This window comes from Pseudophryne corroboree, chromosome 7, assembly GCF_028390025.1.
Source record: "Pseudophryne corroboree isolate aPseCor3 chromosome 7, aPseCor3.hap2, whole genome shotgun sequence".
NCBI classification, from domain to species: Eukaryota; Metazoa; Chordata; class Amphibia; order Anura; family Myobatrachidae; genus Pseudophryne; species Pseudophryne corroboree.
The window spans coordinates 147,136,803-147,147,593 of NC_086450.1; the positions used below are offsets into that span (position 1 = coordinate 147,136,803).

At 44.1% G+C, this 10,791-nt stretch overlaps 1 protein-coding gene and 1 pseudogene across 2 annotated transcripts in view; one reads left to right on the forward strand and one right to left on the reverse strand.

The window, feature by feature from the left end:
* Positions 1-10,791, forward strand: part of THSD7B (thrombospondin type 1 domain containing 7B) — a 1,210,507-nt gene that overhangs the window by 112,571 nt on the left and 1,087,145 nt on the right. The window lies entirely within an intron of this gene.
* On the reverse strand, positions 2,063-2,180 carry LOC134946165 (5S ribosomal RNA; annotated as a pseudogene).

A 10,791-nucleotide genomic window follows, 5' to 3' on the forward strand; every position in this document is an offset into this window, starting at 1 on the left:
ACATAGAGGCAGGCTAGTGAGCATTCACTTTATGCACAATTCTATAATATTAGAGAGAAGTGAATTCATTGTATTGTAAAATAGGCTAAAACCAGATAATGAATAAAACTAATAGCATGGCCTCTTTGGGACTGATGTAGAGTTTTCTGTATTATGCACCAAAACACAAACATAAGAGTCACACAAAAAAAAAAAAAAACATTTTGGGGGTAATTCAGATCTGATCACTGGTGTGTGTTTTCGCACAGCGGATGATCAGGTTCTAACTGCGCATGCGAATGCACCGCAATGCACAGGCACGTCGGACTACAACGGGCATCACCTGTCAGTGACGGGATGGTACGAAAATTCCGATCGCACGAGCATTCGCAAAGAGATTGACAGGAAGAGGCTGTCTGTGAGTGACAACTGACCGTTTACAGGGAATGTCCGGAAAAACACAGGTGTGCCCAAGCGTTTTCAGAGAGGGTGTCTGACGTCAGCTCCGGCATCGATCAGCCTCTTCTGATCGCACTGTAGGAGTAAGTCCTGGGCTGCGTGCAGACTGCACAAAGTAGATTTTCGCAGCTCTGCATACACATGCGATCGCACACTTGCATGGCGAATATACACTCCCCCTGGAGGCGGCGACTATCTGTTTGCAGAACAGCAAAATTAGCATCCCAGTGATCAGATCTGAATTACCCCCTTTGTGCAGAATATTGAGCCCGGGCACATTTGACGATGCATCCAGCTCTGCAAGGATATCATATGCGCCAGGTATACATCAGGAGAAAACAGTAGTATATGCACCTACTGTAGTTTATGCCAGGAGATGCCGCTGTTAAATCTACAGAAGGAAATGTATATACAGTATGGTACTTCTGAGAAGTATTGCTATAAACAACATTATCTGCCTGTGTCTGGAGCCTGGACACAGAGTGTTATTAATCTATACTCAGGGATAAAATTTTAAGGAGCAGGATGTAAAAGCCATTGATTGGCGGCTTTGACCGATAGCTTTAAAACGGCAATAGGAATAAATGATAAACAAGTGAAAGCTGCTGATGCTGAGTAATATTTACCATATAAAATAAATTAGACACAAAGTAAAAGTACTAATTACTTTCAATTAAATACAAACATCTGTTGTCTGCCACTTAAATAAAAAGAAATGGGAATTTGCTTTCCTGCTGTGGACCAATTTCGTATATCAATTAAATAAAGCAAATAGGCTGCAGCGCCCACATGAATAATTTATACAGATGTGTCCTCATACACGTAGCATCCATATGCCATACGCCATCACTGAGCCACTCTGAGCGGTGTAGCGTACCATCTATTTCTTTTACATTTTGCGCCCTATTTGCATCTCCGATGCAGCAAAACCACTCATAGGGCAAGAATTGCAAATGCAGCATATGCAGTCCTTAGCAATGCAAATGCAAAGAAGGTGCATACCACCTCCTCCCAGCATTTGCGATCGCATCTCAGATGAACATCACGACCATCGGTGACGGCAGGCTGAGTAAGCTTCAGCTTAGAAAAATTGTATGGTTCCTGTGTAGTACAGGAGCCAAGAAGGAAAAGAAGAAAGACTACACGTCTCTTCTGCGGCACACTTTTGTAGTAAATTGTGTAATATTATGGTATTTAAAATATAACTTTTATTAGTATTCCTCTAAGAATAAGGGGCTATGAGGCAAAAATAGAACTAAAACAAAATAAAGATGCTATCTATTTATCCTAAGGATAATCCAACCAATTTAAATATAGTTGATTGTATAAGGTAATACAAAACTGACTGGCTCCGTTAAGCAAAAATATATGTGTCTCTCTATTGTTAGAAGAACTGTGATCGAAATTTGAATGATATGATGGTTTTCTTCTTCTAAAATGATGAAATATACCTATATTAAATCACACTATAAATGTTCTAGAAAAGAGAAGTATTTCTCTATCTAACAAAGCTGGGCTCACCCTGTTACTTATGTGAGAATCTGTTTCCCTAAGCTGAAGTAGATATAGTGAGTATTGACTGATACTTTGGCTCCAGGTCTGATTATTTTCTGCAGGATAAAAATACCTGCAGTACCAAGTATTCTCTGGTGGTCTCCCAACCAGGTACTGACCTGGCCCACAGTGCTTGGCTTCCAAGATCAGACGAGGTTGGGCATACTCAGTGTGGTTTGACCGCAGGTGAATTTATCCTGCTTTATAATGCCCGGAACCAAGTATTGTTTTCAGGAACTCTTTAAGTCCAGATATTAGTAGCACAACAATATGTGTCGATAATATTGGAGAGGACAAGTTGTAGATAAGTCCTGAGCCAGAGTTCAGTTTACTGTTAAGCCTGATGCTGTCCCAAAATCCCCGTGTTGCACAAAAATTTCAGAAAAATACCAGAAAAAAATGTATATACGTGACAAGTCACATGGGTATCTGGGAAACTTGGTGCAACAAACAGGTGTGCGGTTATTGCGGAGATTTTGCAAAAAATGGGGCATCAGACATATCAGGCTTGCTGTCGCAGGGCGGCTTGCATGGCCAAGGAAATTGCATCTCGCAAAGCATTCCTTGGCCTCATCACTCCTGAAAAACGGGGGCAACACGCCCCCCGTATTCCTGAACACCGCCCGTCCCAGCCCCTCCCCATGAATGCCTCTGCCTGTCACACATACCTGCGCTGCGATCGCAGGACCCGTTCTCCACATGTGCAGAATGAGTCCTGCGTGTGCGCAGGAGCCTAACATCGGGGAAATGCAGTAAAGATCGCTGATTCACCCCCATGTACTACAAACGCTAGGCTGTGACTTTGGCTGCACAGGAATTACTTTTAGACTCGGACAAAGTGGCAGATGAAGCACAATGGGACTTGGTGTGAGAAAAAGCCTTGGGCGCTACATTTTAGCACTTTGTATACAGACTCAGTCGCACACAGATATACAAATCTGGCACACCAAATTGATAGTATAGGAAAGTATATACAGTATGAGAATAAGATGCACATTTTTGTCTGAGAAAGGCACTTGGTGCGGCTAAGTTGCCCAGGACCTCGCGCACTGAGAGGGGCTATTTGGCACGACTGAAGCCACAGTGTATAATGACAGATCTGATTAGAATTAATTAATAGGAGGGATCAAGACACACTCAACCAATAAGAAGCGGCTTCCGATTGTCGTCATCATCATCAGTGCACATTTGACACCAGGAATCCCGAACACGTAAGGTATACGCCTCCTAAGAGGAGCATTGGCATCTGTGTTGGGGTTTGTGATACTGCAGATACTATCCCTTTATCAACTCCTGTAAACCCCTATTTTCCTTCCACATCACCACATTATCACATTCATGTGTAGTCTTCTAGAGTACAGTATATATAAAGTATTAAATGATGACGGAGGACAAATTCAGCAGGTGAAACTCTGTAATGGTGCCCATACACTCGTGAGATATCTGGTACAACCCTTCGATTTTGACCACATCGGTGCGATAGATCGCAGGATTGTATGCACATCAAATGTGTCTCCTGCTGCGATGCGTGGGCACGCTGGTCGAATCTTGCATCTCAAGATATTATGTGCTGCACTTAATATTTATCGGATCGCACGTGCGATCGCATGCTGTTTTTACCACATTCGATTTATCGCACTGCGATGTGCAATCTGTGAGTTATTCAGCTCTCTTCCTGGACATTCCCCTCCACCCATTTCTGGTCACCCGATTTCTGGTCGTAAGGGGCATGTGATAAATCGCATGATTGTATGTGCATCGAATGCACAAAAAAAAGCACTTTCGATGCGATTTATCGCACGGGGAGCTTCAAGGGAAATCGAAGCGTGATATCGCATCGCGCTCAAGTGCACGATAAGTTCCACTTTAAAGAGGATTCATACACTGCTGGAATCGAAGATACGTTATTTAAGGGGTTAATTTTATAGCACTGTAATTGCATGGCTTTGTGCTGCTATCAATCACATGAATGTCTCGCATAGAAATGATTGGATTAGATATACCGTTGTTTGGACTAGTGCATGCTTGTGTAATCAATAAATGAATATTTGCTTACTATAAATGAAGAGCTATGAAAACAAAGAAAGCGACAATAATACCTAATGATAATATACAGTGTGACAATGGGCTTTGCAGTACTGTGCCTGCTGTTACTAGATAAAGCTGCTTTTACTGTAGTACTGTAGCATTTTTGTGGGTAGTTTTTCCCCCCATATTTTTCAAAGTGTTTTATACAATTTTTTTTACAGATTTCTGGGGGGTGGGGGTGAGGGGGGGAGGAGGTCCCTGGGTCACCTTGTAGCAAACTCTCCATCAATTAGAGGATGTGGTTCTAAATAGAGATGAGCGGGTTCGGTTTCTCTGAAACCGAACCCGCACGAACTTCATGTTTTTTTCACGGGTCCGAGCAGACTCGGATCCTCCCGCCTTGCTCGGTTAACCCGAGCGCGCCCGAACGTCATCATGACGCTGTCGGATTCTCGCGAGACTCGGATTCTATATAAGGAGCCGCGCGTCGCCGCCATTTTCACACGTGCATTGAGATTGATAGGGAGAGGACGTGGCTGGCGTCCTCTCCATTAGAAATTAGATTAGAAGAGAGAGAGAGATTGTGCAGAGTCAGACAGAGTTTACCACAGTGACCAGTGCAGTTGTTGTTAGTTAACTTTTATTTATTTTAATATAATATATCCGTTCTCTGCTATATCCGTTCTCTGCCTGAAAAAAAACGATACACAGCAGCAGCCAGTCACACAGTGTGACTCAGTCTGTGTGCACTCAGCTCAGCCCAGTGTGCTGCACATCAATGTATAAAAGGCAAAGCTTATAATAATTGTGGGGGAGACTGGGGAGCACTGCAGGTTGTTATAGCAGGAGCCCCCAGGAGTACATAATATTATATTAATTTAAAATTAAACAGTGCACACTTTTGCTGCAGGAGTGCCACTGCCAGTGTGACTAGTGGTGACCAGTGCCTGACCACCAGTATAGTAGTATATTGTTGTATGTATTGTATACTATCTCTTTATCAACCAGTCTATATTAGCAGCAGACACAGTACAGTGCGGTAGTTCACGGCTGTGGCTACCTCTGTGTCGGCAGTCGGAACTCGGCAGGCAGTCCGTCCATCCATAATTGTATTACAATATATACCACCTAACCGTGGTATTTTTTTTTCTTTCTTTATACCGTCGTCATAGTGTCATACTAGTTGTTACGAGTATACTACTATCTCTTTATCAACCAGTGTACAGTGCGGTAGTTCACGGCTGTGGCTACCTCTGTGTCGGCAGTCGGCAGGCAGTCCGTCCATCCATAATTGTATTATTATTATAATATATACCACCTAACCGTGGTTTTTTTTTCATTCTTTATACCGTCATAGTGTCATACTAGTTGTTACGAGTATACTACTATCTCTTTATCAACCAGTGTACAGTGCGGTAGTTCACGGCTGTGGCTACCTCTGTGTCGGCAGTCGGCAGGCAGTCCGTCCATCCATAATTGTATTATTATTATAATATATACCACCTAACTGTGGTATTTTTTTTTCTTTCTTTATACCGTCGTCATAGTGTCATACTAGTTGTTACGAGTATACTACTATCTCTTTATCAACCAGTGTACAGTGCGGTAGTTCACGGCTGTGGCTACCTCTGTGTCGGCAGTCGGCAGGCAGTCCGTCCATCCATAATTGTATTATTATTATAATATATACCACCTAACCGTGGTTTTTTTTTCATTCTTTATACCGTCGTCATAGTGTCTACTAGTTGTTACGAGTATACTACTATCTCTTTATCAACCAGTGTACAGTGCGGTAGTTCACGGCTGTGGCTACCTCTGTGTCGGCAGTCGGCAGGCAGTCCGTCCATCCATAATTGTATTATTATTATAATATATACCACCTAACCGTGTTTTTTTTTTCATTCTTTATACCGTCGTCATAGTGTCATACTAGTTGTTACGAGTATACTACTATCTCTTTATCAACCAGTGTACAGTGCGGTAGTTCACGGCTGTGGCTACCTCTGTGTCGGCAGTCGGCAGGCAGTCCGTCCATCCATAATTGTATTATTATTATAATATATACCACCTAACCGTGGTTTTTTTTTCATTCTTTATACCGTCGTCATAGTGTCATACTAGTTGTTACGAGTATACTACTATCTCTTTATCAACCAGTGTACAGTGCGGTAGTTCACGGCTGTGGCTACCTCTGTGTCGGCAGTCGGCAGGCAGTCCGTCCATCCATAATTGTATTATTATTATAATATATACCACCTAACCGTGGTTTTTTTTTCATTCTTTATACCGTCGTCATAGTGTCATACTAGTTGTTACGAGTATACTACTATCTCTTTATCAACCAGTGTACAGTGCGGTAGTTCACGGCTGTGGCTACCTCTGTGTCGGCAGTCGGCAGGCAGTCCGTCCATCCATAATTGTATTATTATTATAATATATACCACCTAACCGTGGTTTTTTTTTCATTCTTTATACCGTCGTCATAGTGTCATACTAGTTGTTACGAGTATACTACTATCTCTTTATCAACCAGTGTACAGTGCGGTAGTTCACGGCTGTGGCTACCTCTGTGTCGGCAGTCGGCAGGCAGTCCGTCCATCCATAATTGTATTATTATTATAATATATACCACCTAACCGTGGTTTTTTTTTCATTCTTTATACCGTCGTCATAGTGTCATACTAGTTGTTACGAGTATACTACTATCTCTTTATCAACCAGTGTACAGTGCGGTAGTTCACGGCTGTGGCTACCTCTGTGTCGGCAGTCGGCAGGCAGTCCGTCCATCCATAATTGTATTATTATTATAATATATACCACCTAACCGTGTTTTTTTTTTCATTCTTTATACCGTCGTCATAGTGTCATACTAGTTGTTACGAGTATACTACTATCTCTTTATCAACCAGTGTACAGTGCGGTAGTTCACGGCTGTGGCTACCTCTGTGTCGGAACTCGGCAGGCAGTCCGTCCATCCATAATTGTATTATATACCACCTAACCGTGGTTTTTTTATACCACCTAACCGTGGCAGTCCGTCCATAATTGTATACTAGTATCCAATCCATCCATCTCCATTGTTTACCTGAGGTGCCTTTTAGTTCTGCCTATAAAATATGGAGAACAAAAAAGTTGAGGTTCCAAAATTAGGGAAAGATCAAGATCCACTTCCACCTCGTGCTGAAGCTGCTGCCACTAGTCATGGCCGAGACGATGAAATGCCAGCAACGTCGTCTGCCAAGGCCGATGCCCAATGTCATAGTACAGAGCATGTCAAATCCAAAACACCAAATATCAGAAAAAAAAGGACTCCAAAACCTAAAATAAAATTGTCGGAGGAGAAGCGTAAACTTGCCAATATGCCATTTACCACACGGAGTGGCAAGGAACGGCTGAGGCCCTGGCCTATGTTCATGGCTAGTGGTTCAGCTTCACATGAGGATGGAAGCACTCAGCCTCTCGCTAGAAAAATGAAAAGACTCAAGCTGGCAAAAGCAGCACAGCAAAGAACTGTGCATTCTTCGAAATCCCAAATCCGAATTCCGAGCCCACCCGCTGGCGGTGATGCAGGGCAGTCTGGAGCGACTGCTGATGCTGACATCTGGTCCGGACTGAAGGACCTGACAACCATTACGGACATGTCGTCTACTGTCACTGCATATGATTCTCTCACCATTGATAGAATGGTGGAGGATTATATGAGTGACCGCATCCAAGTAGGCACGTCACACAGTCCGTACTTATACTGGCAGGAAAAAGAGGCAATTTGGAGGCCCTTGCACAAACTGGCTTTATTCTACCTAAGTTGCCCTCCCACAAGTGTGTACTCCGAAAGAGTGTTTAGTGCCGCCGCTCACCTTGTCAGCAATCGGCGTACGAGGTTACATCCAGAAAATGTGGAGAAGATGATGTTCATTAAAATGAATTATAATCAATTCCTCCGCGGAGACATTGACCAGCAGCAATTGCCTCCACAAAGTACACAGGGAGCTGACATGGTGGATTCCAGTGGGGACGAATTGATAATCTGTGAGGAGGGGGATGTACACGGTGATATATCGGAGGATGATGATGAGGTGGACATCTTGCCTCTGTAGAGCCAGTTTGTGCAAGGAGAGATTAATTGCTTCTTTTTTGGTGGGGGTCCAAACCAACCCGTCATTTCAGTCACAGTCGTGTGGCAGACCCTGTCACTGAAATGATGGGTTGGTTAAAGTGTGCATGTCCTGTTTTGTTTATACAACATAAGGGTGGGTGGGAAGGGCCCAAGGACAATTCCATCTTGCACCTCTTTTTTCTTTTATTTTTCTTTGCGTCATGTGCTGTTTGGGGAGGGTTTTTTGGAAGGGACATCCTGCGTGACACTGCAGTGCCACTCCTAGATGGGCCCGGTGTTTGTGTCGGCCACTAGGGTCGCTTATCTTTCTCACACAGTCAGCTACCTCATTGCGCCTCTTTTTTTCTTTGCGTCATGTGCTGTTTGGGGAGGGTTTTTTGGAAGGGACATCCTGCGTGACACTGCAGTGCCACTCCTAGATGGGCCAGGTGTTTGTGTCGGCCACTAGGGTCGCTAATCTTACTCACACAGCTACCTCATTGCGCCTCTTTTTTTCTTTGCGTCATGTGCTGTTTGGGGAGGGTTTTTTGGAAGGGACATCCTGCGTGCAGTGCCACTCCTAGATGGGCCCGGTGTTTGTGTCGGCCACTAGGGTCGCTTATCTTTCTCACACAGTCAGCTACCTCATTGCGCCTCTTTTTTTCTTTGCGTCATGTGCTGTTTGGGGAGGGTTTTTTGGAAGGGACATCCTGCGTGACACTGCAGTGCCACTCCTAGATGGGCCCGGTGTTTGTGTCGGCCACTAGGGTCGCTAATCTTACTCACACAGCTACCTCATTGCGCCTCTTTTTTTCTTTGCGTCATGTGCTGTTTGGGGAGGGTTTTTTGGAAGGGACATCCTGCGTGACACTGCAGTGCCACTCCTAGATGGGCCCGGTGTTTGTGTCGGCCACTAGGGTCGCTGAGCTTAGTCATCCAGCGACCTCGGTGCAAATTTTAGGACTAAAAATAATATTGTGAGGTGTAAGGTGTTCAGAATAGACTGAAAATGAGTGTTAATTATGGTTATTGAGGTTAATAATACTATGGGATCAAAATGACCCCCAAATTCAATGTTTTAAGATGTTTTTTAGGGTTTTTTGAAAAAACCACCCGAATCCAAAACACACCCGAATCCGACAAAAAAAATTCGGTGAGGTTTTGCCAAAACGCGGTCGAACCCAAAACACGGCCGCGGAACCGAACCCAAAACCAAAACACAAAACCCGAAAAATTTCAGGCGCTCATCTCTAGTTCTAAAGCAGTTGGCACAATCATTAGAGATGTCAGTGGGGGGTGCATTTTTTTTATCCAATTACTAACAGTACAAGAACTATAGGACCTGGGGCTTTGGCATTTTTGTACTTCTAAAAATAATTAATATCACACCAGGGTGTGTAAATTCTTGAACCAAAAGTCAACACAGATGCATTAATTGGTTATCTTTTCCTCATGCTGACAGCAAAGCATAGACAGACAATAGAGTCCTTGGCGGGTGATAGAGTCCCTGTAGGTAAGGACATGTGACAATGTTTCCTGCAGAAAAAAGACCTTGCTACAAGTAGGAATGTCAGAATGACTTTAGCAGAACAGGAACACAATCTATACAATCTTAAAGTGATGCAGCCATTAGTTGCTGCCACTGGGTCCCCATGTAATGTGAATGGATAGTGGGTGCATGAATACTCATGCACTGTTATCCTGCAACACGCATGCCAACAAACCAAAGGGACACCTCTGTACACTGAACTACTCAGTTACCAAAACAGAACTATAATGACAAGGATACGTTTTGGTGGGGGAAAAGGGTCAGCTTTACTTATTTATGTATTTATTTATTTTAATTAATTTTATGAAAAAGGGGTAGTATGGTAATGAAAGAAAGAATGGTCCAGCTCATCGTCAATAACCAAATCCGTCAAATGACAACACATACAGTAAGGCCTAGATGGTGGGCTTTCTGCCCTGCCATCATACTCCGCTTAAGGTATCCAACTCCCCTCCCAATGACACAAATCGCAAGGCCATCTGAAGTGGGTTTTCTGCCGACCCGAGTATTGCAGAATCAGTCTAATGCTGGCCATACACTTGTGCGATGCCCCGCGACGCGACATCGCGGGGCATCGCATCGGCAGTTCAGGTGCGATGAAATCGCGCCTGAACTGCCAAAGTGATTACCATGCGATCATGCGATAGATCGCATGGTAATCACGCGATGGGCACGTCACCGCCGAGTGGGAGAGGCCTCTGGCCGCTCCCGGCGGGTGCCCATCACACATCGCAGTGCAATATATCTCATGTGGGTTTAAAACCACATGCGATCGCACTGCGATGCGAGAAATATTAAGTGCAGCACATAATATCTTGAGACGCGATATTCGACCGGCGTGCCCGCGCATCGCGTCTCAAGGTACCTAAAATTTGCATACAATCCTTCGATTTCTCTCACAGATGTGGTCGAAATCGAAGGATAGCACTGATTATCTCATAAGTGTATGGGCACCATAACCCTTGTCATGGGAGGGGAGAGGAGGGGCACTTCCAGGTCTAATGATGAGACAGTCACTGCAGCTGCTCTTTCCTCAATCCCCAAAAGCCGACAACTAGTAAGGGAGGGTGGGATGCCAAACGATCAAAGAGGAACCGGAATGTTCCAGTCAGCCTAAACTAACACA